We start from the raw sequence: 21892 nt of genomic DNA, 5'->3' as shown, positions 1-21892 counted from the left end.
CACGTCCTACCTTCCAGAAAGTGGTCGCTTTTTTGTTCAGAGAGTTGTTGCTATTCCTTTCTTCGATCTCCTGTTGGGTTTGTAGGTGTTCAGAATGGTTTGATCCCTATCCAGCTGAATTCCTGAGAGGAGATGAAATCCAGGTCTCCTACTCTCCGCCATCTTGCTCTGCCCCCCTAATGAAGGGTTTTAAACACAAGAATGGTATGGTTAGATCTATATCCTTAGAGGTCACTCTAACTATTGTGTGGAGAACTGGAAGTAAGCAGCACTGGGGTCAAGAGAATCAGTTATGTGGTTGTTGTATTAATATAGATGTAAAAACATCGTGTCCTGGGCAAGGGTAGTGGCGCTGTTGATAAAAGTAAATCTAAGAGCTGTTTGGCATGTAGCATTAATAGAGGACTTGGTTATTAGTTTGTGTGGGGAAGGAATGAGGAGGTTGAAAGGAAAGTGTAAATTTCAGGTTTCTAAATGATGAACCAACTGGAAACTGCTCCTCCCTCCACTTGTGCGTGCTCTCTCTCTCAAATAAAATAAATCTTAAAACAATAAAGTTCTTTTAATCTAACATCTAAGTTGAAGTTGCTGCAATCCTGAACTATTTGCCGTATTCCAAATATTCCATGTACTTGGGCCCTCATATCGGAAAGATAGTGGTTCTATTCCTATTCAGTGAGATGGGACAATGAGGAGGAGGACAGGTGTGGCAGGTGAAGATGAGTCATTTTTGGATAGGCTGTTTGAAGTGCCTCTGGAACATCCAGGTAGAAATGACTAGTAGGCAGTTAGGTCTATGGGTTTGGAGCTCAGGAGAAAGGTCTGGCTAGATATAAAAGTTTAGGAATCATCAATATATAGATGATAATTGAAGTCCTAGTGAATGATTGATATCAACCAGGAAGAATAAGAAAAGAAGAAGGGACTGGAATAGAATCCGGAAGAACACAAACATTTAAGGGATGGTCGGAAATGGTGTAGCTGTCAGTGGAGACTGAGAAGTATAAGGATAAACAGGAGAGAGTTGTTAGGGAGGAAAATTTTTTCTATACCTTTCAAAATTCTTTTGGCTGGTCTGAGAATTAAATTGACATAAGACAAACTAACAGGAGAAAATCAAATTTAATTACGTACATACAGAGGCTCCGTAAAGAATTAGAGACCTATAGGCAGTCAGGCAATTGAGGCTTATATGCCATTCAGAGCTAAGGAGAAAGGGGTTAGGGGTCTGGGACTTCAAAGGGATGAAAATTCACAGGTAGATGAAAAAATAAATTTTTGGTAAACAAATGTTTGCTGGGCCATACAGAAACAATGGGATACAGAGAGAAATTTTAACAAACTTTTCTAGGTTCCTCCCTGTCTGCCACACTTAGTCCATATTATACTGTAGTTATCTATGCTAATAGCTCCCTTCCTGGAGTAGGTCCTCTATCTAAATTCTTTTAGGCAGTTAGCAGGAAGGCAAAAATAAAAACAAAAACAAAAACTTCTTGAGCTTTCTGTTTCTTAGAAAGAATCAGCCTAAAATAATCCACATGCCAAAGAGACACATTTTGGGGTGGCAAATTTTGCTCCCCTACAGAGTGTATAATGAAATCCAAGAGGATGGCATGTTTCAAAGAGGAGGGAATGATCAACAGCATCAAAATTCTGATTCATTTCCACTGGATTTGGAAACATGGAAGTCATTAGTGACTTTGGCAATAGCAGTTTCAGTAATGAGGTGGGAGCAGAAACTAGATACCTTGAGTTGCAGAGTGACTTGGAAGTGAGAAAGTGAGAGCAGTGTGGACAGCTTATTGAAGAAGTTTGGCTGTGAAGGGAATCAGAGAAACAGTGGTATAGTTATTGATTGGTAGTTTAGGATGGGGAGAATTTTTTCAAGATAGGGAGTAGAAGGAGCATTGAGTGTAAAGGCTGGAGGTGTGGGAAAGTTTCAACTTGGCCTGCTGATCCCCAACTTATCCTGTTCTGTTTATTCCATAGCATTTATCACCTGTGAACATACCATATAATTTAGTTATTTATTATGCTTATTGTTTATCATTTGCCTTCTCCTGCCAGAATGTAAGCTCTCCTAGGGCAGAGGGAGTTTTATGTGTTCAGTTCAGGGATACATCCCAAGTGCCTAGGACAGTGTCTGGCACACAGTAGGTGCTCAACAAATAAAATACCTATTGGATGATTGGATTGGAAACAAAGACATTTTTGTAGTATTCTTCACTTTTGCTATGATTAATGGGCGCTTCCAAGGCAAACTGAATTCTTAGAAAAAAAGCCAAACTGTACAACAAATGATCACCAGAGTTTAGTAAATAAATGGTTGCTTTCAAAGCTGTTCCCCAAGAATCTGATACTGCTGCTCTAAATTTTAAGAGCTGCATTCAGGGAAAACTAAATGAAAAAGAGCAAATAAAAAAGTTCGCTGGGTAGAAATAAGTAATAAAACAACTACATAAGGAAACAGATACTTTAGAGTATAAAATTGAAATTTTAGCAAAAGCAGTGGCAATCTACAGATATAAGCATAGTCTGATGCTTACATCAGCAATACATCAGCAATACATAGGGACATCTGCAACGGGTTCTCTAACAGATTAGAAACTAAGTTGCAGAGGACACTGACAGAGATTACCATTAAGTGGTAATGTGAGGGGAAAGAACGTGAGTTTAGAGTGGCAGTTGAACAACTAGAGATGCGGAATAAATGTTGGGCCAGAGATGAAAAGTTGAAGCAATTGAGGGTTGTTATTATTAAAGATTAAAAGCCAAAGGGACCCTCACAAGAGTGGGAAGGAAATAAGTTTTTCAGAGAGCTGTCCCCAACACCAGTGCCTAATACACTACTAATTATGTCTGACATGGCTGACCAAGTCCTGCAAGAGATAAATTGGTGGATCATGAATGTGTCACTAACATGCAAACTTTAACAGTCATTTCCCTCAAGCCATTGCTATATCTGTTCCAAATAAAAATACACCAAACAAGAAGTACCTCTGATACAGAGCCTGAACTTAAACTGATTAGGGTGACTGCTTTAAAACCAGAGGTGATGAACATTCTCCCCACCACATAGACATTGAGACTTTAAACCAAGAATGACCAGGGCACCTGGGTGGCTCAGTCAGTTAAGCATCTGCCTTTGGCTAAGGTCATGATCCCGGGGTCCTGGGACTGAGTCCCACATATGTCAGGCTCCCTGCTCAGCAGGGAGTCTGCTTCTCCCTCTCCCTCTGCCTCTTCTCCCCACTTGTGCTCTCTCTCTCAAATAAATAAAAATCTTTAAAGAAAAATAAACCAAGAATGACCAAATGGTCAAAAACAAAGCTCTTCCACCTTAGCCCATGGCCAACCAGACATTGGTAGAGAATCTGGATAGATGTAAAGTTCAGTTGTTTAGAAAATGAGGACAAGATCTCTCTTAGATATCAGCATCATGGACAATGGAAATGCTCCATAAAATAAGGGCTTCTCTTTAGTATAAGACACATTTTATTCATTATGGCATTTTGTAAATATTTCTTGTCTATTTATGGTCTAAGTGATGCAGAACTTTCCCTTGGGAGGACTAGGAAAACTGATAATACCTACTATAGGATTGCCAGGCTGTATTTAAAGCCTCAGACCAAGCTGTAATATGTGGGTTAGCTGCTGCCTGTCCCAGATCTCAGGCAAAAAAATGTAGCTGTACGTGGGTTATAACTTCAGGGTAGAAAGAGCAGAAGGAGGTGAAACTCAAATAGAAAATTATTTAGGAATAGCAAGACTAGCTATATAATGTGTGGGGCGTAATACAAAATGAAAATACAGGTCTCCATTTTTACAATTACTAAGAATTTCAAGATGATGACAGCAGAACATTAAACCAAGCACAGGGCCCTTCTAAGAGCTGGGCCTGCTTATGAGTGCATAAGTTGCATGCCCATGAAACCGGCCTTGAGGGTTAGTTGTCATATATGGCAAACTGAGTTATCATATATGGATCCCTCCTCCACCTTCGCCCCTGCTGAAGCGGGAGAGCTAGGTTCTTGTCTCATGGAGTTGAAGAATGAATCTTGCGGACCAAAGGGAGTGAGTAAAGCAATAGAGTTTTATTAAGCAAGGATACAGAAAAAGCTCTCAGGAGTGAGAGGGGTCCTGAGAGGGTTGCCACTGAGGGTTGGTCTTTTATTGAAAGCTAACCAGAGAACCCAAATCTTTTTAACTCCTCCACTGGCAACACCATTGATTAAGGACTAGTGATAACATTTTTAATGGCTTACTTCTCTTTTAGGGTCTGGTTATTTTCTATTGACCACAGGATACTGTCATAAATAAGACCCCCCACCTCGGACACCTAGGGTAGGGTGGTCTGGTGTGTTTCCTTGTCTGGTTTCCTTACACTTCTGCATTTTAAGGATTTCTGTGAGCCTGATCACATAGTGCCCTATCATCTCTTCCTACCTAGCCCCACCTGTCCCTTACTCATTCCTCCCCCCCTGGAATAGTAACCCTAACTGCCGTTAGGGAATGGGACGATGACTGCTCTAGCTGCTTCCTGCTGAAATGGGGTGGCCGGCTCTGTGGCAGTTAGAATCTATCCAGGGGTCAGTCCAAGGGCCTGTGGTATGGCTCCAGGGGGTCATGATGGACAACAAACGGTGCATGCATCAGCACATGCAAAAGGATAAACATAAAACAAGTATTAGGCCCAAAATTATGATCATATCCCTCAGATAACATCCCCAATTACCAGTTTTGTCAAATAGACTGGTGGATATCTTGATTGCATGTAATTAATCACAAATGTCCCCTATTAATGGGGACACCTTGCAGAAGTTAACTGTAATGTTAAAACAACACATGTGAGGAAACTCCTCACACCCCAAATGGTGTAGCAATAGTAGACAGTCAATAGTGGCACAGTTCTTGAGAAGTCCCTTGACTTCACTTAATTCTTGGCTGAGTGTATCTAGTGCCTGGGAAGTATCATTTAGAGTCCTGCTGAGCAAGCATACTGTTTTGCTTATTTTATGTTGCAGTCCTATCGTAAGTCCTGGAAGTCCCATAGTGAGTTTTGAGGCTCCTTTTTTTTTTTTAACCAGGAGGGCTGTTGTATGCTTGGCTAAAGCCTTTGTTTATAATTGTACCTCAGTAGAAATGGCTTCTAGGATAAATATGACTAAGGGATAAAACCATCAAGAAGCCTTCTCTGTTTGAGGTCTAGCCTTAACAATATCCTAATTACAAGGAATCACTGGCAAGTGGGAGAAAACTTGTCTCAAGAGATAAGGGCATCCCCAAGTGCACCATCCAATCCAATCATAAAGAAAGTGGGGTCATCCATTATCTCCATAAGTCTATAGTCAACCCCATGCAGTGGGGTATGCTCTGGCTTTAAAGGGATGATTTTGTCATCCCAGCCACATAGAATTGGTCAAGGTGCTCCTTGAGTTATACAACTGTTGGGGAATCAATCCCATTTTTCTAGTTTAAATAACCATACCAAATAAAAGGCCTAATGAGTCAAAGAGACTTCATTTACAATTTAAATCTTGGGAAGTTTGTTAAAACCTTAGAAAGTTTTAAAGTACATGCCTAAATAGGATTGGGATCATTAAAGACCTGATAAAGGCAAAACGCAGAAGCTGGGTTTTCTGGGCAAAGAGAAAACAAGTGTTTACATTTTCTTATCAAGAGCAGACCAAACAGACCAACAATTTAAGAAAACTTTGTCTTTTTGACTGAGAGAAAGTTCAATCTTACACCCGTATACTTTTAAAATCCCTACATTTTAATCTTAGTCTGTTCTGACCACATGTAAAATTCCTTGATTTCCCTACAACAAACCTTCTTTTTTTTTTTTTTTAAAGATTTTATTTATTTATTCATGAGAGACAGAGAGAGAGAGGCAGAGGGAGAAGCAGGCTCCCAAGGAGCAGGGAGTCCGATGCGGTACTCGATCCCAGGACCCTGGGATCATGACCTGAGCCGAAAGCAGACGCTTAACGACTGAGCCACCCAGGCGTCCCCCTACAACAAACCTTCTACAACTTTCCTTTACATTAAGATTTTGTCCCAAGCCATTTCTTTCCAAACAACCAGTCTTTAGGACAAAATTACTTTCTTTTACCTTTAACAAAAAGGCATTCCCATTCGTTAGATCTTCCTTACATGTAGCATTGCTTATTTCCATCAGTCTTAATTTCATTTAGCAGAATTTTTTTTTTAAGATTTTTATTTATATTTATTTGACAGAGAGAAACACAACGAGAGAGGGAACACAAGCAGGGGGAGCGGGAGAGGGAGAAGCAGGCCTCCCGCGGAGCAGGGAGCCCGATGCAGGGCTCGATCCCAGGACTCTGGGACCATGACCCGAGCCAAAGGCAGACGCCTAATGACTGAGTCACCCAGGCGCCCCTCATTTAGCAGAATTTTAACTCTTCAAAACCTTAGTCTCCAGTGAAGACTAAGTAGTAACCAATTGTGAACTGTTACACCAGAATTCTTTAAATGGCAAATTTATTCAGTTAAGCAGAAAGCATGTTTACCAACAGACTTCAAATATCCTTAGTTTCTCTGCAAAAAGAAGTCAAAAGCACCAACCTACATCCAGTAATCAATGCTTTAGTACTTCAGCCTATTTGGAAAAGACCTAGATGTCCAGTGAATTTAATCCCAATTATCATCCAAACAAAACTTTTAAGTTTCAGGTTACTAAAGACTTTGAAAACTATCTTAACAATTACCCATGAAAACTTTGAGACAGACAATTAACCATCATTTTAAGTCATCTTTTTGCTAACACATTGCAACAGATATTGCTTATTTGACCTTTCGCAAACCTCGACAGAATAAAAATTTCATATTTAATGCTGATAACTTTAAAGACATGTCTAATTATAATTAAACCAACAAACTTAATTTAAATACTGAATACGTTTCACCTGGGTCCACTTTTAAAAGTCAGTCAGTTTGTTCCCCATTGTCAATTTTTACCTGAAACACTGGTGGGAAAATCTGAAGTGAGTGCTGTATGCAGGTGGTACCCAAGGTGGTGCAGAAACAGGAGGGGGTGGGGGAGACAGAAGAGGCAAAGTGCAGCCAGAAGGCAGAGAAAAATGGTTCCCTGTTCTAACTTGGACAGATGAGCAAACGCAATGTTTTTTCACCAACAAGTGGAATTAGGCAGTCCATGTCAGGCCAGAGAACACAGGGAACTTCTCTGAAACATAGAGAGTTTCGACAACTGCTTGGAAATATTCCTTAAAGTCCCCATCCTGAAGTAGCCTAACCACAGTTGGCTCCAATTATAGCCATTAACCTGGGAAATGAATGAGGGAGAAGCCCCCACACCTATTAGGAGGATCAGTGAGAGTGAGAGTCAGCATCCCCTTTGCTAGGGAGGGCCTGTGTTTCCTCCAGCAACCTGGGTTTATTCAGAGAAGGCCCGTTTAGATAATTATCATCCAATATTATCAGGAGGGAGTTTACTGGTCTGGTTATGGCCAAACAGGTTCTGCAAGAGGCCCCTAGGTCTCTGTCCTGATTTAGAGCCCTGAAAGCCTGGATGGATCTAGGGTACCTCCATCTACTCACCCTGTTTCCTGCAGGAAACTGATAGATCCCACTGAGGCCATGCAGTGAGTGTTATAGGAACTCAGTACTTTCCTAAAGTTGGCAGTCCAAATTATTTCCAGTGGGTTAAAAGGCACCCCGAGGGAGAGTCCTTGGGAACTGAAGAAGAGACCATGCCCTGCCGCGGAAGTCACACTTTATTTTACCTTGCCTTGAAGAACCCACCGTGTTTAACGCATAAAAAACGCTAGAAAAGTTTTACAAGGGGGAAATTACCCAATTTTGCCGTACCCAATCCAGAGGAGTCCCCGCGGAGAATGGTTTGTTTCTCATCTTGCGATCCCGGTAGGAGTCAGTTACCCAGTACCTGTTATGGAGAGGTGACTATGAAGGTGTCCCTACATATTAGCTCTCCCCTGTGAACCAAGGCATCCCCTGGCTTGCCTACCCAAGGTGAAAGAATGGCCTAACATCTTGGGTTGACGAAGGATCAGACCGGCGGGAGTAGCCACTCTTACCCATCAGACAGCTGATCCTCCTTGTCTCCTCTGGATTCCCCCCGCTCCCCCCCAGAAAATCTGGCCTAATCATAAGGGGCTTAGTGTGATTAACAGTTTAAACTTTAATATCTCTTTAGAAGGCTAAGAAAGCAAACAAAACAGCTAGGGTCTCTCAGTGGGAGGCGTGTGCTGCTCATGGATGAGGCTTCCCCGGGATGTGACCCACCCCCCCCCCCGCCCCCAGAGCCGGTCTCTATCCTTTTACGTGTCTCCTAGACCCCAAGGCCACCAATGGTAACCAAAGGGCAGGTTCAGAGCGCTGGATAGCCAGTCCTTCTGTGTGCTCTCCCATGAACCTTAAACAAAGCCGGGAATCCTTTTAATGACCTTATTCTTAAGAGCTCTCTTGATTGAGCTCTCATTGTTTGGTCATGTAAATTCGCTTGCATTCCTAGCCCCATGGTGCCTCATCAGTCAGGCCAATTATAAGCCAATTTCAATTATGTCCTTGCCTTACCCCTTGAGTGCTTTTCCTGTCCGTATACCTGAGCTCCCATTTGTAAGCATGGCCCTGTTGAGGGGTGCAGACACTGAGATTTAGCATCATCATAATTTCATATTTTTGTTGTTGGAACAAGAAAGGCTCATCTATATGACCCATTAAAGTACCAGCCGCTAATGCAACCAATCAAGGCATTGGCTAGGGGTTTGTAATTCCTCCTTACTGCCCAAAGTATTCCAAGGGAAGTAAATGCCCAGGAAATATTGGGCTCCCTCCAATTTATCATATAAAGAGATAGCTCTAATCCTGCTTGCTGATAACTTGGGTTTTAATTTCTGGCCGTGATTAAACCTAAATTATACCTAACAGAAAAACATGCCTTACCAGGCAACAAAAATGAGGAAAAGATTTTCCTCCTGAACTACGTTTTCACCAAAGACACTTTTAAATGAAAAAATCTTATCTCATAGGCAACATTCTTCCCCCAGATAACAAAGTCGGCAGGACCACTTTCAGAACTGTTGAGCCCATAAAATTCCCAGGTGCTTTGAGAAGGAACTGTGGAGGATAAAAAGCGATTCTAAATCCTGACATGAATCCCTGATTAAAAGGGCATACTGATCCTCAGGGGTTGGAAGGGCAAAGTCCCTGAGGTGGGAGAAAGCCATTTAAGAAAAGACAATGAACAGAAAGCAGAATTGGGTAGGGTTAGGCCAACATTCCCTTCTTTTGAGGAGAGGGGATTGACCAAACCTTTGTCCAGAAGCCCATCACCTGAGACTTCAGACCAGCGGCCCCGCTATTCACCTTTAACTGGCCTGCAGGTACCCGGTTTTGCTGTTTATTAAAAGAAGAACTTATCTAAGGAAGAGATGTCTCCCCAGAAAGAAAAGAAAAGAGGCTGCTTTTACTCACCTTTCTGTGGAAGTGATCCCAGGTTTCGGCACCAAAATGAAGCGGGAGAGCGAGGTTCTTGTCTCATGGAGTCGAAGAATGAACCTCGCGGACCAAAGGGAGTGAGTAAAGCGACAGAGTTTTATTAAGCAAGGATACAGAAAAAGCTCTCAGGAGTGAGGGGTCTCGACAGGGTTGCCACTGAGGGCTTATAAGGTTGGTCTTTTATTGAAAGCTAACCAGGGAACTCAAATCTTTTTAACTTCTCCACTGGCAGCATCACCATTGATTAGGGACTAGTGATAACATCTTTATTGGCTTACTTCTTTTTTAGGGTCTGGTTGTTTTCTGTTGACCACAGGAGACTGTCATAAATAAGACCCTCCACCTCGGACACCTAGGGCAGGGTGGTCTGGTATGTTCTCTTATCTCTGGTTTCCTTACACCTCTGCATTTTTGGGATTTCTGTGAGCCTGATCACATAGCCCCCTATCTATCTCTACCCACCTAGCCCCACCCGTTCCTCACTCACTGCCAATGCCAAAAAAGTGATGGAGAAGTTAATGGAACCCAGTGTCAAATTTAGCAACGAAAAATCTATTGAAAACCTTAGGGCAAGGTTAATACACGAAGGGAAATGCAGGCATTGGCCAGGGTGTACAGATGGCAAAGTGATTAGGGTAAGGGATTCTAGTTGCACTCTTTACTTTCCCTTCATTGTCCCCAGAGTCAGACCCCATTTTCAAAAGGTGATTATTACCAAAATTTCAAGAACAAATAATCCCAATCTTACACAAATTGTTCCAGAAAGTAGAATAGCAGGAAAAGCTGGTGTGCTATCGATACCATAACCAGAAGAAGATAGTGCAAGAATATTAGAGAATATTAGAGGCTCATTTAACTTAAGGACATAGAGACAAAAATCCTACGTGTGTGTGTGTGTGTGTGTGTGTGTACTGAAGCCAACTATGTATTAAGTAGGCTTTGTTAAGCAGTACAAGGATGTTTCAATGCTGGAATGCATAAAAATATAATTATATTAATGAACTGAAGGAGAAAAATTACATGGTTTTCTGAAAAGTTGCAGAAGAAAGCAATTGATAAATATCAACACCCATTTATGATTTATTTTTTTTAATTTTATTTATTTGACACAGAGAGAGACAGAGAGACAGAGGGAGAGAACAAGCAGGGGGAGTAGCAGGGAGAGGGAGAAGCAGACTCCCCGCTGAGTAGGGAGGCTGACCTGGGGCTTGATTCCAAGAACCCTGGGATCACAACCTGAGCTAAAGGCAGATGAGCTGAAGGCAAACACTTAACTCACTGAGCCACCCAGGTGCCTGACACCAGTTTATGATTTAAAGAAATCTTAGCAAACTAGAAATAGAAAGAAATTCCCTTAACCTTTTAAAGAAAATAAACAGTAAGTATTAATGAAGACAACTTAGAGGTGTCCCCTTTAAGGTCAGGAACAGGGCAATGAAGGCTGGTATCGCAGCTGCTATTTTTTTTGTTTTGTTTTGTTTAAGTAAACTCTACTCCCAACGTGGGGCTCAAACCCATGACCCCAAGATCAAGAGTCGCAGACTCCACCAACTGAGCCAGCCAGGCACTCCCACAGCTGCTGTTTAACAAATACTGGGGCACCTACCCAAAGAAATCATTTAAGAGAAACAAATATCTTTTAAAGACTAAAAGAGGAAAACTGTCATTTGCGTACAATATTGTCATTTACATAGAAAATACAAGAGAATTAACAAAAATTAGGACTAATAAGACAGTTAAGAGTATTATATCCAGCACCGAGTCCATAACAAGTCTATTGTATATCAGCTTCCCTTAACTTTACCGCTCTGGGCAAGGATAACCACTGTCCTGGTTGCCCAGAACAGAGGGGTTTTCTTGGATGCAGGACTTCCCATCCTAAATCCAAGACAGTCACCCTAACTCTGGCTCTGATTTCTTTCTTCCCTTATAACCCCTGGAAATTTACTTTCCTTTCAAGCTAGTCTATGTATTAAAGTTTGTTTGGGTATTATATTTTATCCAACATTCCTAGATATTTTTTAGCATAAGGTATGGGTCTATATCAGCTCAATCTGCTCTTTTGTCAGAATTCTCCATATTAAACTTTTAAAAATAATTAAATGTTTAATGACATGGGAAAATGTTCATGTGTAGAGTGAAAAAGATGATACAACTCTGTATAGTTGAGTACCATTTTTATTATAAAAATATATCATATTCGTATCTTTGAAATGTTTGAGATAGCTAATAGAATATCAGCAGATAGAATTGACTTTAGTGTCTTTTGGGGGTGGATTATTGTGGGTAGGGGAGAAAAGAAATCTGATAGGTTGGAAAAGGGGAAGGATGGTAGGGTAGGGTTGGAGAAGAAAACTGGTAGAGATTGGGAGATGTAACACAGAGGGAATTTTCCCATTGTAGTGAGAGAGTTTGTATTTTAAACATTTATGACCCATAGCTCTTTCTCTTCTTTCACATTGTATGACTCTTCTCTCACACTGAAGAGAGAAAGTGATCAAATGTTATTCCTCAGAGCCCTGGATCCAGATTGCATTGTCTTATTGAGCATGTAACTAGGTCATTGGAGCAGGCATTTTAAACAATCACTTACTAAGGGGATTTTGTAAAATCCATGCTTCAACCAGAACAAGAATGTAATAAGTTAACTAAGATATATTTTGAATGTTAAATATCCCTAGAAAGGCTCTGATACATCTCGGGTTTCTTTTTTCTTTTTCTTTTTTTTTAATGGCAATAAAGGAGATTGATAGCTGTGAGCCCAGGTTCAGAACAGCTTTGATGTGTTGTCAGGGATTTCTTGGTTATAAAAATGAAGGAGATCTGTTCCTTGGGATTTTTAGGTATATGTGTGTCACAGTAGGGAAATCCTGTCTGAGGCAGTTTCTTTTTTTTTAAGATTTTATTTATTTATTTGAGAGAAAGAGCAAGCACGTGTGCAAGAGAGAACACAAGCGGAGAGGAGGAGCAGAGGGAGAGGGAGAAGCAAATTCCCTGCTGAGCAGGAAGTCTGACATGGGGCTCGATCCCAGGACCCTGGGATCATGACCTGAGCTGAAGGCAGATGCTTAACTGACTGAGCCACCCGGGTACCCCTGGGGCAGTTTATTCTTTCAAGAGTTAAACACAGGTAATGTAGAGAGGAGGGAATGAATATAACTATAAAAGAGTAGCACTAGGAGATCTTTGGGGTGAGGGACTAGTTCTGTATCTGGTCTGCAGCAATGGTAACAGTGAACCTACACATGTGATAAAATGACCAAACTGTGCACACACATTGTACTGATGTGAATTTCCTGGTTTTGATATTGTACTATAGCTATGTGAGATGTAACCATTGGGGAAAACTAGGTGATGGGTATGTGGGACCCCTCTGTTCTATCCTTGCAACTTCCTGTGAATCTATAATTATTTCAAAATAAAAGTTTAAAAAAAATAACACCAAAAATTAGGTCATGTAGACTAGCATCACCCAGGGAAAGCCAATGTAACTCTCAAATATTCTGTCTACTTTGTCTTAGTTGAGCACCAAGGCTGGGAGAAGAGTTTTGGGCTGACTGACATTTGTGTGCCTTGCCAAGTAATGTGTTAGACAATGGAAAGGTAAATATAGCTTGAAAATACTTGTTCATTTTCGCTTTTATATAGGCCACAGTGTCTTGCTGCAGTTAGAGAAATGACCTTCCAAAACATTCTTCTGCAATTGGTTTATTTAGACCATTTAGTCAAATGACCAGTTGATTCCCTGGAAGGTGAAAAAATCACCTAATGAATTGAATGATTGATCAGTCAGAATGTTAAGTCCTTCACTTAAGTATAGACAGACATGGGATGCATGTTCATGATAAAATAGCTTACAGAACAGCTTTTAGACAATTTGACTTACAATTTTTTTTAAGTAGATGGTCATACTTGGAATAAGCTTTAACAATAACTGGTACATTGGAAAATGGACCTTAACCATCTAAGCTAAGTTTAAATGTAATAAGAATATTTAGAATTAGAAAAGACCAAAAGTTGTCTAATCCAATCACCTCATTTTATATGTACTGGAAGTTTATATCTGAGTAAAAACTAAGATTTAGACATATGTAGGCATCCATTTTCATAGGTTCACTACATCCGGTATGGGGCTTGGTTAGGTTTGTGTCTGGCCACTAGGGGCAGATTATTAGTGATGGATGAGTGAGTAGAGTGCCTATTCCTCTGATTGGCCCCATAGACCAGGCCAGAGTCCTATGGAAAGAAGAGCATTCTTTCCATTTCTCCTTGGAACATAGCATGTGTTAAGGGTAAAACAGAGAAGAAACAATAGGCATAATAAATAAATTATGTGGTATGTTAGAATGTCATAAATACTATGGAAAAAAGTAAAAAGTAGAGAAGGAGAGGGGTTCACTGAGGGGAGGCATAGATTGCACTACTGAATAGTCAGGATAGAATTCATTAAGTAGGGACAATTTGAGGAAAGATATGAAGGCATCAGCTGAGCTGATATCCACGGGAAGTGCATTCCAGCAGAAGACACAGCTACAGCAAAGGCCACAAGGCAGGAATGTGCCTGGCATGTTTGTGGAACAGCAAAGAGGCCTGTGTGGCTGATTCAGAGAGCAAGGGGAAGGATAGGAGGTGAGGAGGTGAGAGTGGTGGGCAGGGCCGGAGGACAGATAGGGTCTTGTAGGCCATGGTGAGGATGTGGGCTTTCTCTATATGAGATGGGAGCTGGTGTGGGGTTTTGAGCAGAAGAGAGATGGGACCTGGCTTGTATTTTAATAGAATCACTTAGGTTGTTGTGTTGAGAATAGACTTTAGAATGGCAAGAGGAGAAGCAGGGACACCAGTGATGAGCCTGTTGCAGCAATGTGGGTAGGTCAAACTAGAGTGAAATCAGGTGAGAAGTGATATTAAGAAGGTCTGATTCTGGGGATATTTTGAAGGAAGGGTTGATAGGATTACCTAACAGATTGGATGTGAGGTGTAAGAGAAAGAGTAATCTGGGAAGAACTGGAAGGATAGAGTTTCTCTCAGTACTGATCTGGGGAAGGCTGTAGGAGGAGCAGATTTGAGGGGATGAACAGGAATTAGCCATGTTGAATTTGACATGATTATTAGATATTCAAGTGGATATGTTGACTAGGTCATTGGATATAGGAGTCAGGAATCCAGGGCTGCAAGATAAAGATTTGGGAATTGTCAGCCTATAGATGGTATTGAAAGCCACAGGATAGAATGAATAAGATAAAGAAGAGGACCAAGGAGTAATCTTTGGGGCTTACCAAAATTTAGGTAGGGAAAAAGAGGAGAACCAGCAAAGGAGACAGGGAGTTTCAAGTGAGGTAGGAGGGAAACCCCGTGTCTGGTGTTCTGGAGGTCAAGGGAGGAAAAGAGGAAGATGTGATCCACGGCCAAATGCTGCCAATAGGTCAATAAGATGAGAGCTTACACGTGAAGGCTTATCAATACCGAGGTCATTGTCGACCTTGATGAGAGCTGTGTGGTGGAGTGGATGGAGTGAAAGCCTACTTCACGCTGAGTTTAAGGAAGGCTAGGTAGAGGAATTAGAGACAGCAGATACAGGCAACTCTTTTGAGAGATTTTGTTTCAGAGAGGAACAAAGAAATCAAGCAGTAGTTGGTAGGTGGTGGGGACTGAGGTAAAGAGAAGTGTGGTTTTCTTAAGGTAGTGTATTTCATAATGGGAAAAAAAGATCATTTCCCTATTTGAAGTTTATTGACAAATGCACAATTCATGCAGATGGTGTTGAATTAAGACATGGTATGTCAAATGGAAAAAGAAGGAGTAAAGCAGCAGTTTTGAAAGTGAGGTTCCTGGAACAGCAAGGTCAGTATCACTTGGGGGATATGTTAGAAATGCAAATCTTAGCACCTTCCCCCCACCCCCAAGACCTACCAAATCAGAAATCTATACTTTAACAAGCCCTTCAGGTGATTCTGATGCACACCAAAATTTGAGAGCCACTGGTGAAAGCACCATTATCAGGTGAGTGTACTTCAAAATCATCAACAGAGAATATCTCCATTTCTTCATTAAGAGCAGAAGGTATTTTTTTTTCCTCTCCCTTCCCATCTCTATGTTGCTCAAGTGTCTTCATCCTAAAAGAAGTCTCTGTCTCTCTTGTGGGAGAAATAAGCATGCTTGTATGCTGATGGAAAAGACCCAGTACAGAGTAAAACATTGATGATATAGGAGAGAGAGCACAAACTTGTTGGAATCATGTGCTTCAACTAGGTGAGAATGGAGGGATCTGATACCTAAGTGGCATTAGCCAGGAGCCAAGAAAACTCATCTATGGCAATAGGCAAGAAGGCAGAGAGTGTGGGCACAAAGAAAGGCTGTGGCAGTGGGAGTCTGTGGAGGTTCTTATCACTCCAGTTTTCTCAGTGAAGTAGGAAGCAACATCATTAGTTGAGAGTGAGGATGGAGGAGTTTTGGCAAGCTTGGCACCACATTCTGTGAGCAATACTCTGTAAAAACAGTCCCTCTCAAACATTGCTAGTGGGAGTATGGGATCATTATAAAATGATTCCTATGGAGAAAGGTTTAGCAAGATTTTTATCCTTTGACACAGCAATCTCACTTCTAGTAATTTAGCCTGAAGATGTCCCTCCACAAATATGAAACAACATATGTACAAGGTTATTTATGGCACATTGTTTGTAATAGCAATATATTGGAAATAACCTAACTGACCATTCATAAGGGACTGGTTGATGGACTACCGTGCATCTGTAGAAAGAATAAGGAAGATCTCTACAAGCTGACATAATTTCCTGGCTATATTATTAAGTGAAAAATGCAAGGTACAAGAGAGTTTTTATAGTACGCTACTTTTTGTGTAAGAAAGAAAAGGGAATGAGAATATATACTTAGTTTTACAAAAAGACACACAAGGATAAACCAGAAGCTAAGCAAAATTATTACATAGAAGAGGTAGGTAGAAATAGGGCAAAGGGAACAGGGATGAGGATAAGACTTCTCTGAGTATCTCTTAGCATAGTATTCTTAAATAGCCTTATTGAAATATAATTCAGTACATAAAGTTCACCCTTTCAGAGTGTACAATTCAATAGTTTTTAGTACATTCACAAAATTTTTCATCAATAACCACCATCTAATTCCAGAATATTTTCATCAATCCCAGAAAAGCCCCATACCTATTAGCACTTATCCCTTTGCCTTACCTCCCCCAGCCCCTGGCAACCACTAACATGCTTTCTGTCTCTATGAATTTGCCTATTCTGGATACTTTCTATAAATGCAGTCATGTGATATTTGGTCTTTTGTGCCTGGCTTCTTTCACTTAGCATCATGTTGTCAAGGTTCATCCAGGTTGTAGCATGTGTCAGTATTTCATGCCCCTTAATGGCTCAATAATATTCTACTGCATGGATATTACCACCTTTTGTTTATGCATTCATTACTTTCATGGACATTTGAGTTGCTTCCTTCCAATTCTTGGCTGTTATGAATAATGAGATTATGAACATTCATGTACAACTTTTTGTACTCTTGAGTATATATCTAGTATATACCTGGAATTGTTGGGTCATGTGGTACTACTGTATTTAACATGTTGAAGAACTGCCAAACTAGCAATGTAGGAGGGTTCCAATTCCTCCAAATCCTCACCAACATTTGTTATTCTCTGTCTTTCAGACTGTAGTCATTCTAGTGGGTATAAAGTGGTATTACACTGTGGTTTTGATTTGCATTTCTCTAATGGTTGTTTTGGTTGAGCATCTTCTTATGTGTTTATTCTATGTTTATTTTTATGTGTTTATGTGTCAATTCTATATCCTCTTTAGAGAAAAGCCTATTCAGATCCTGTGCCCAGTTTTTAAAAAAGATTTATTTATTTATTTGAGAGAGAGAGAGAGAGCACGAGTGGGAGGGGCAGCAGGAGAGGGAAAGAGAATCTCAAGCAGACTCTATGCTGAGCGCAGAGCCAGATGTGGGGCTCGATCTCATGACCCCGAGATCATGATGTGAGCTGAAATCAAGAGTCAGATGCTCAACTGACTGAGCCACCCAGTTGCCCCTCATTTATTAGTTCTAATAGGTTTTTAGCAGATTACTTAGGATTTTATATATAAAAGATAACATCTTTATGTATGGAGATAGAAAATATAGTTTTACTTCTTCCTTTCTGATTTGAATGCCTTTTATTTCTTTTCTTGGCTAATTACCCTTTATAGAACCTCCGGTATAACATTGAACAGAAGTGATAAGAGTGGACAGCCTTGTCTTGTTCCTGATCTTTAGGTGAAATATCCAGTCACATGCAGTTTTCATAGATGTCCTTTATCAGGTTGAAGAAGATTCCTTTTATTCCTAGTTTGCTGTTGATGGGGTGTTAGATTTTTGTCAAATGCTTTTTCTGTGTCTATCATGATTATCATGTGTTTTTTCACTTTATTTTATCCATATGGCATATTACATTGATTGATTTTCATATGTTGAACCAACCTTGCATTCTTGAGCTAAGTCCCATTTGGTGATGGTGTATAATCCTTTTTATATATTGCTGGATTTGGTACTTTGCTGAGGATTTTTGTGCCTATATTCATAATGGATATTGGTCTGTAGTTTTCTTTATTGTGATGTCTGTGTCTTTTTTTAAAGATTTTATTTATTTGAGAGAGAGAGAGGGAGGGAGCATGAGTGGGGGGATGGGCAGAGGGAGAGGGAGACGGACAAGCAGACTCCCCACTGAGTGTGGAGCCTGACAAGGGGCTCGATCTCAGGACCCTGAGATCATGACCCGAACCAAAGTCAGACACCTAACCAACTGAGCCACGCAGGTACCCTATATCTTTTTTTTTTAATGGTGAAAAAATTTAGATTTAGATTTAGCCAGCTGGACTCAGTTTAGATGATTCCAATTTTGTTGGCAACATCCAGAGCATCATAGTCAGGAGCCAGTCAAATATATACCTTTTTCCCTCCACTGGGCCTGATCAGGGTGTTGACCTTAGTGACAGCAATGTTATAGAGCTTCTTCAGGTCTATTTGATCTGGTGCTTGTTGACCTTGATGTCCAAAATGAACACAAGTGTGTTGTCTTCTCTTTTCTTCATGGCTGACTCAGTAGTCAGAGGGAACTTGATGATGGCATAGTGGTCAAGCTTGTTTCTCGTAGGGTGCTCTACTGAGGATATTTGGGTTGCCTTCAGAGATGCAGTGTCTTGGGCCGTTGGATGGTAGGTGACATGCGGGTCTTCTTTTTTGTGTGTGTGACTGTAGACACCTTTCAGCACTGCTTTCTTGGCCTTCAAACTTTTGCTTTGGCTTCAGCTTTGGGAGGCGCAGGGGCTTCCTTCTCTGCCTTCGGCACCATCTTCATGAAAGGGCTATGGTTTTGATATCAGGGTAATAATGGCTTCATAGAATGAGTTGATAGATTATTATCTCTAATCTTCTTCTATTATCTGAAAGAGAGTGTGAAATCCAGTGAAGCTATCTGGACCTGGGCTTTTGTTGGGGATAGTTTTTAAATTATTAATTGAATTTCTGCTTTTTAAAAGTCTATTTGGATTTTTGTATTTCTTCTTGAGTTTCAGTAATTTGTACCTTTCTAGGAATTGATTCCTTTCATCTAAGTTGTCTAAGTTATTGGCATATAATTGTTCATAGTATCCTTTTTATTTCTGTATCCTTTTTTATTTTTGTAAGGTTGATAGTAATGTTCTCTCTTTCATTTCTGATTTTAATAATTTGAATCTTCTCTCTTTTTTGCTTGGTCGATATAGTTAAAAATTTGTCAATTCTGTTGACCTAGTCAAAGAACCAACCTTTGGTGTCATTGATCTCTATTTTTCAACTTTCTATTATTAATTTCTGCTTTAATCTCTATTATTTCCTCCCTTCTGCTTGCTTTAGGTTTAGTTTGCTCTTCCTTTTGTTTAGATTATTGATTTGAGTTATTGATTTGAGATCTTTTTCTTTTAATATAGTTCTTCACAGCTATAAATTTTCATCTAAATACTGTTTTAGTTGTACCTTATAAGTTTGGTATGTTGTGTTTACATTTTCATTCCTCTCAAAGTATTTTGCAATTTTCTTTGTGATTTCTTCTTTGACTTTATGATTATGAAACAGTGTGTTCTTTAATTTCTACTCTTTTGGGGTACCTTGGTGGCTCAGTTGGTTAAGTGTCTGACTCTTGATTTCAGCTCAGATCATGATCTTGGGGTCCTGGGATCGAGTCCCACATCAGGTTCTATGCTCAGCACGGAGTCTGCTTGGGATTCTCTCTCTCCCTCTCCCACTGCCCCTCCTTCCACTCATGCTATCTCTCTCTAAAATAAATAAAATCTTTAAAAAATAATAATTTCTACTCTTTTAATATAGTTTTGAATTTTGAACCATGTAAATATCTGACATATCCAAAAGAGATTTAAGAAAAGCAAATCTTATGTTGAATGCATACAAAAACAAATGATTTTAACTGTATCAGACTGATAACTTAATCACAGAAGAAAGAATTCAAGTAAATTTTGACTCTGAATAATCTCAGTAAGATATATCCTAAAGATATAAAAATCACGGGCACCTGGGTGGCTCAGTCGGTTAAGCATCTGCCTTTGGCTCAGGTTGTGATCCCAGGGTCCTGGGATCGAGCCTCACATCCCTGCCAAACGGGGAGCCTGCTTCTCCCTCTCCCTCTGCCTGCTGCTCCCCCTGCTTGTGCTCTCTCTCTCTGACAAATAAATAAATAACATCTTTTAAAAAAGATATAAAAATCAGGAGATTATATAATTGTGGTTTGTTCCTATACTTTTTATTTTGTTTCATTGATGTATTTATCTATGCTGTCCCCAGTAGCACACTGTCTTATTATAACTGTATAGTGGGTCTTGATACCTAGTTGTGTAATTCCTTCAGCTTTATTCTTTAAAGTTGCTTTGGCTATTCTTGGCCTTTTGCATTTCCATATAAATTTCAATATTGGCTTGTCAGTTTCCATAACAAACCTGCTACAGTTTTTATCTGGATTTCATTGACTCCATAAATCAAGGAGGAATTGACATATTAACAGTGTTCCCCATGGGGGCCCAGTGTACACTGGTTGCAAACAGTACCTTCCTTGATAGTGTATGCAGCCTGTTGATTGTATGGGTTGCCCTAAGAGACCCTGGAGACAGTCCTTTCCAGTGGACATTGATGTCTGACCTTATGATATCTCCAATCTAGGCTTCAGACAGGTATACAGGGCACCTTTGGAAAGCCCAGGGCACAGTGGCCAGGGTCCACATTGGCCAAGTCATCATGTCCATCAGGACCAAGCTGCAGAACAAGGAGCATGTGATTGAGGCCCAATGCAGGGCCAAGTTCAAGTTCCCTGGCCACCAGAAGATCCACACTTCCACGAAGTGGGGCTTTACTAAGTTTAATGTGGATGAATTTGAAGATATGGTGGCTGAAAAGTGGCTCATCCAAGATGGCTATGTGGTCAAATCGTGGCCACTTGGACAAATGGTAGGCTCTGCATTCCTGAGGACTCTGGCACTGCCTTCTCCCTATTCATGCCCACCAATAAATCCTACTTTCTGTCAAAAAAAAAAAACACCCCAGTATTAACAATATTGAGACTAACCTATAAACATAGTATATCCTTACCTTTATTTAGGTTTTCTTTAATTTCTCCCAATAATATTTTCTAATTTTCAGTGTAAAGATCTTACAGATCTTTTGTTAAATTTATTCTTAGGTATTTGATGGATTTTAGGTGGTATTGTAAATTAAAAAAATTTTTTTTACTTACTTTACTTACTTGATCTATATAAATTGATTTTTACATTTTAACTTTATATCAACATTGTTAAATACGCTTATTAGTTCAGATTATTTGTAGATTCTTTTGGATTTCTTATGTATACAATCAAATCTTGTGTAGATGATAGTTTTTATTTCTTCATTTCTACTCCTTTTGCCTTTTCTATGTTTTCCTTGCTTGATTACACCGTCTAGGACCTCCAGGACAGTATTAAATAGAAGTGTGGCTAGCAGATATCCTTGTCTTATTCCTGATCTAAGGGGAAATTTAAAAAATAATGATTTAAATAAAAAATTAATGATTTTTTTGCAGCTACTATTTATTCAGACTAAGAAAGTTGCCTTTTCTTCTAAGTTCGCTATGAGTTTTTTTTAACATCAAGTGGGAGTACAATTTATTAAATGCCTTTTCTGCATCTGTAATTTTCTAGCTTTTTCCTGTTAATATGCCAAATTACACTAATTGATTTTCCCATAAACCCCACTTCATTGAGATGTATTAATCATTGTTAAATATCACTGGATTAGACAAACATATATATAATTTTTTACAATTTTCATTTCTTTTTTAAGCCACTTCATTAAGTTATAGCTG

General features: G+C 40.0%; 1 pseudogene; it reads left to right on the top strand.

Moving 5' to 3' along the window:
* Positions 1 to 20545: 20545 nt before the first annotated feature.
* LOC115944838 (small nucleolar RNA SNORA70) lies at positions 20546 to 20668 on the top strand (annotated as a pseudogene).
* The last annotated feature ends 1224 nt before the right edge of the window (positions 20669 to 21892 follow it).

This window comes from Leptonychotes weddellii, chromosome X (genome assembly GCF_054177405.1).
Source record: "Leptonychotes weddellii isolate Sample4059 chromosome X, ASM5417740v2, whole genome shotgun sequence".
Classification (NCBI taxonomy): Eukaryota; Metazoa; Chordata; class Mammalia; order Carnivora; family Phocidae; genus Leptonychotes; species Leptonychotes weddellii.
This window is presented reverse-complemented; position numbering and strand designations above follow the sequence as displayed.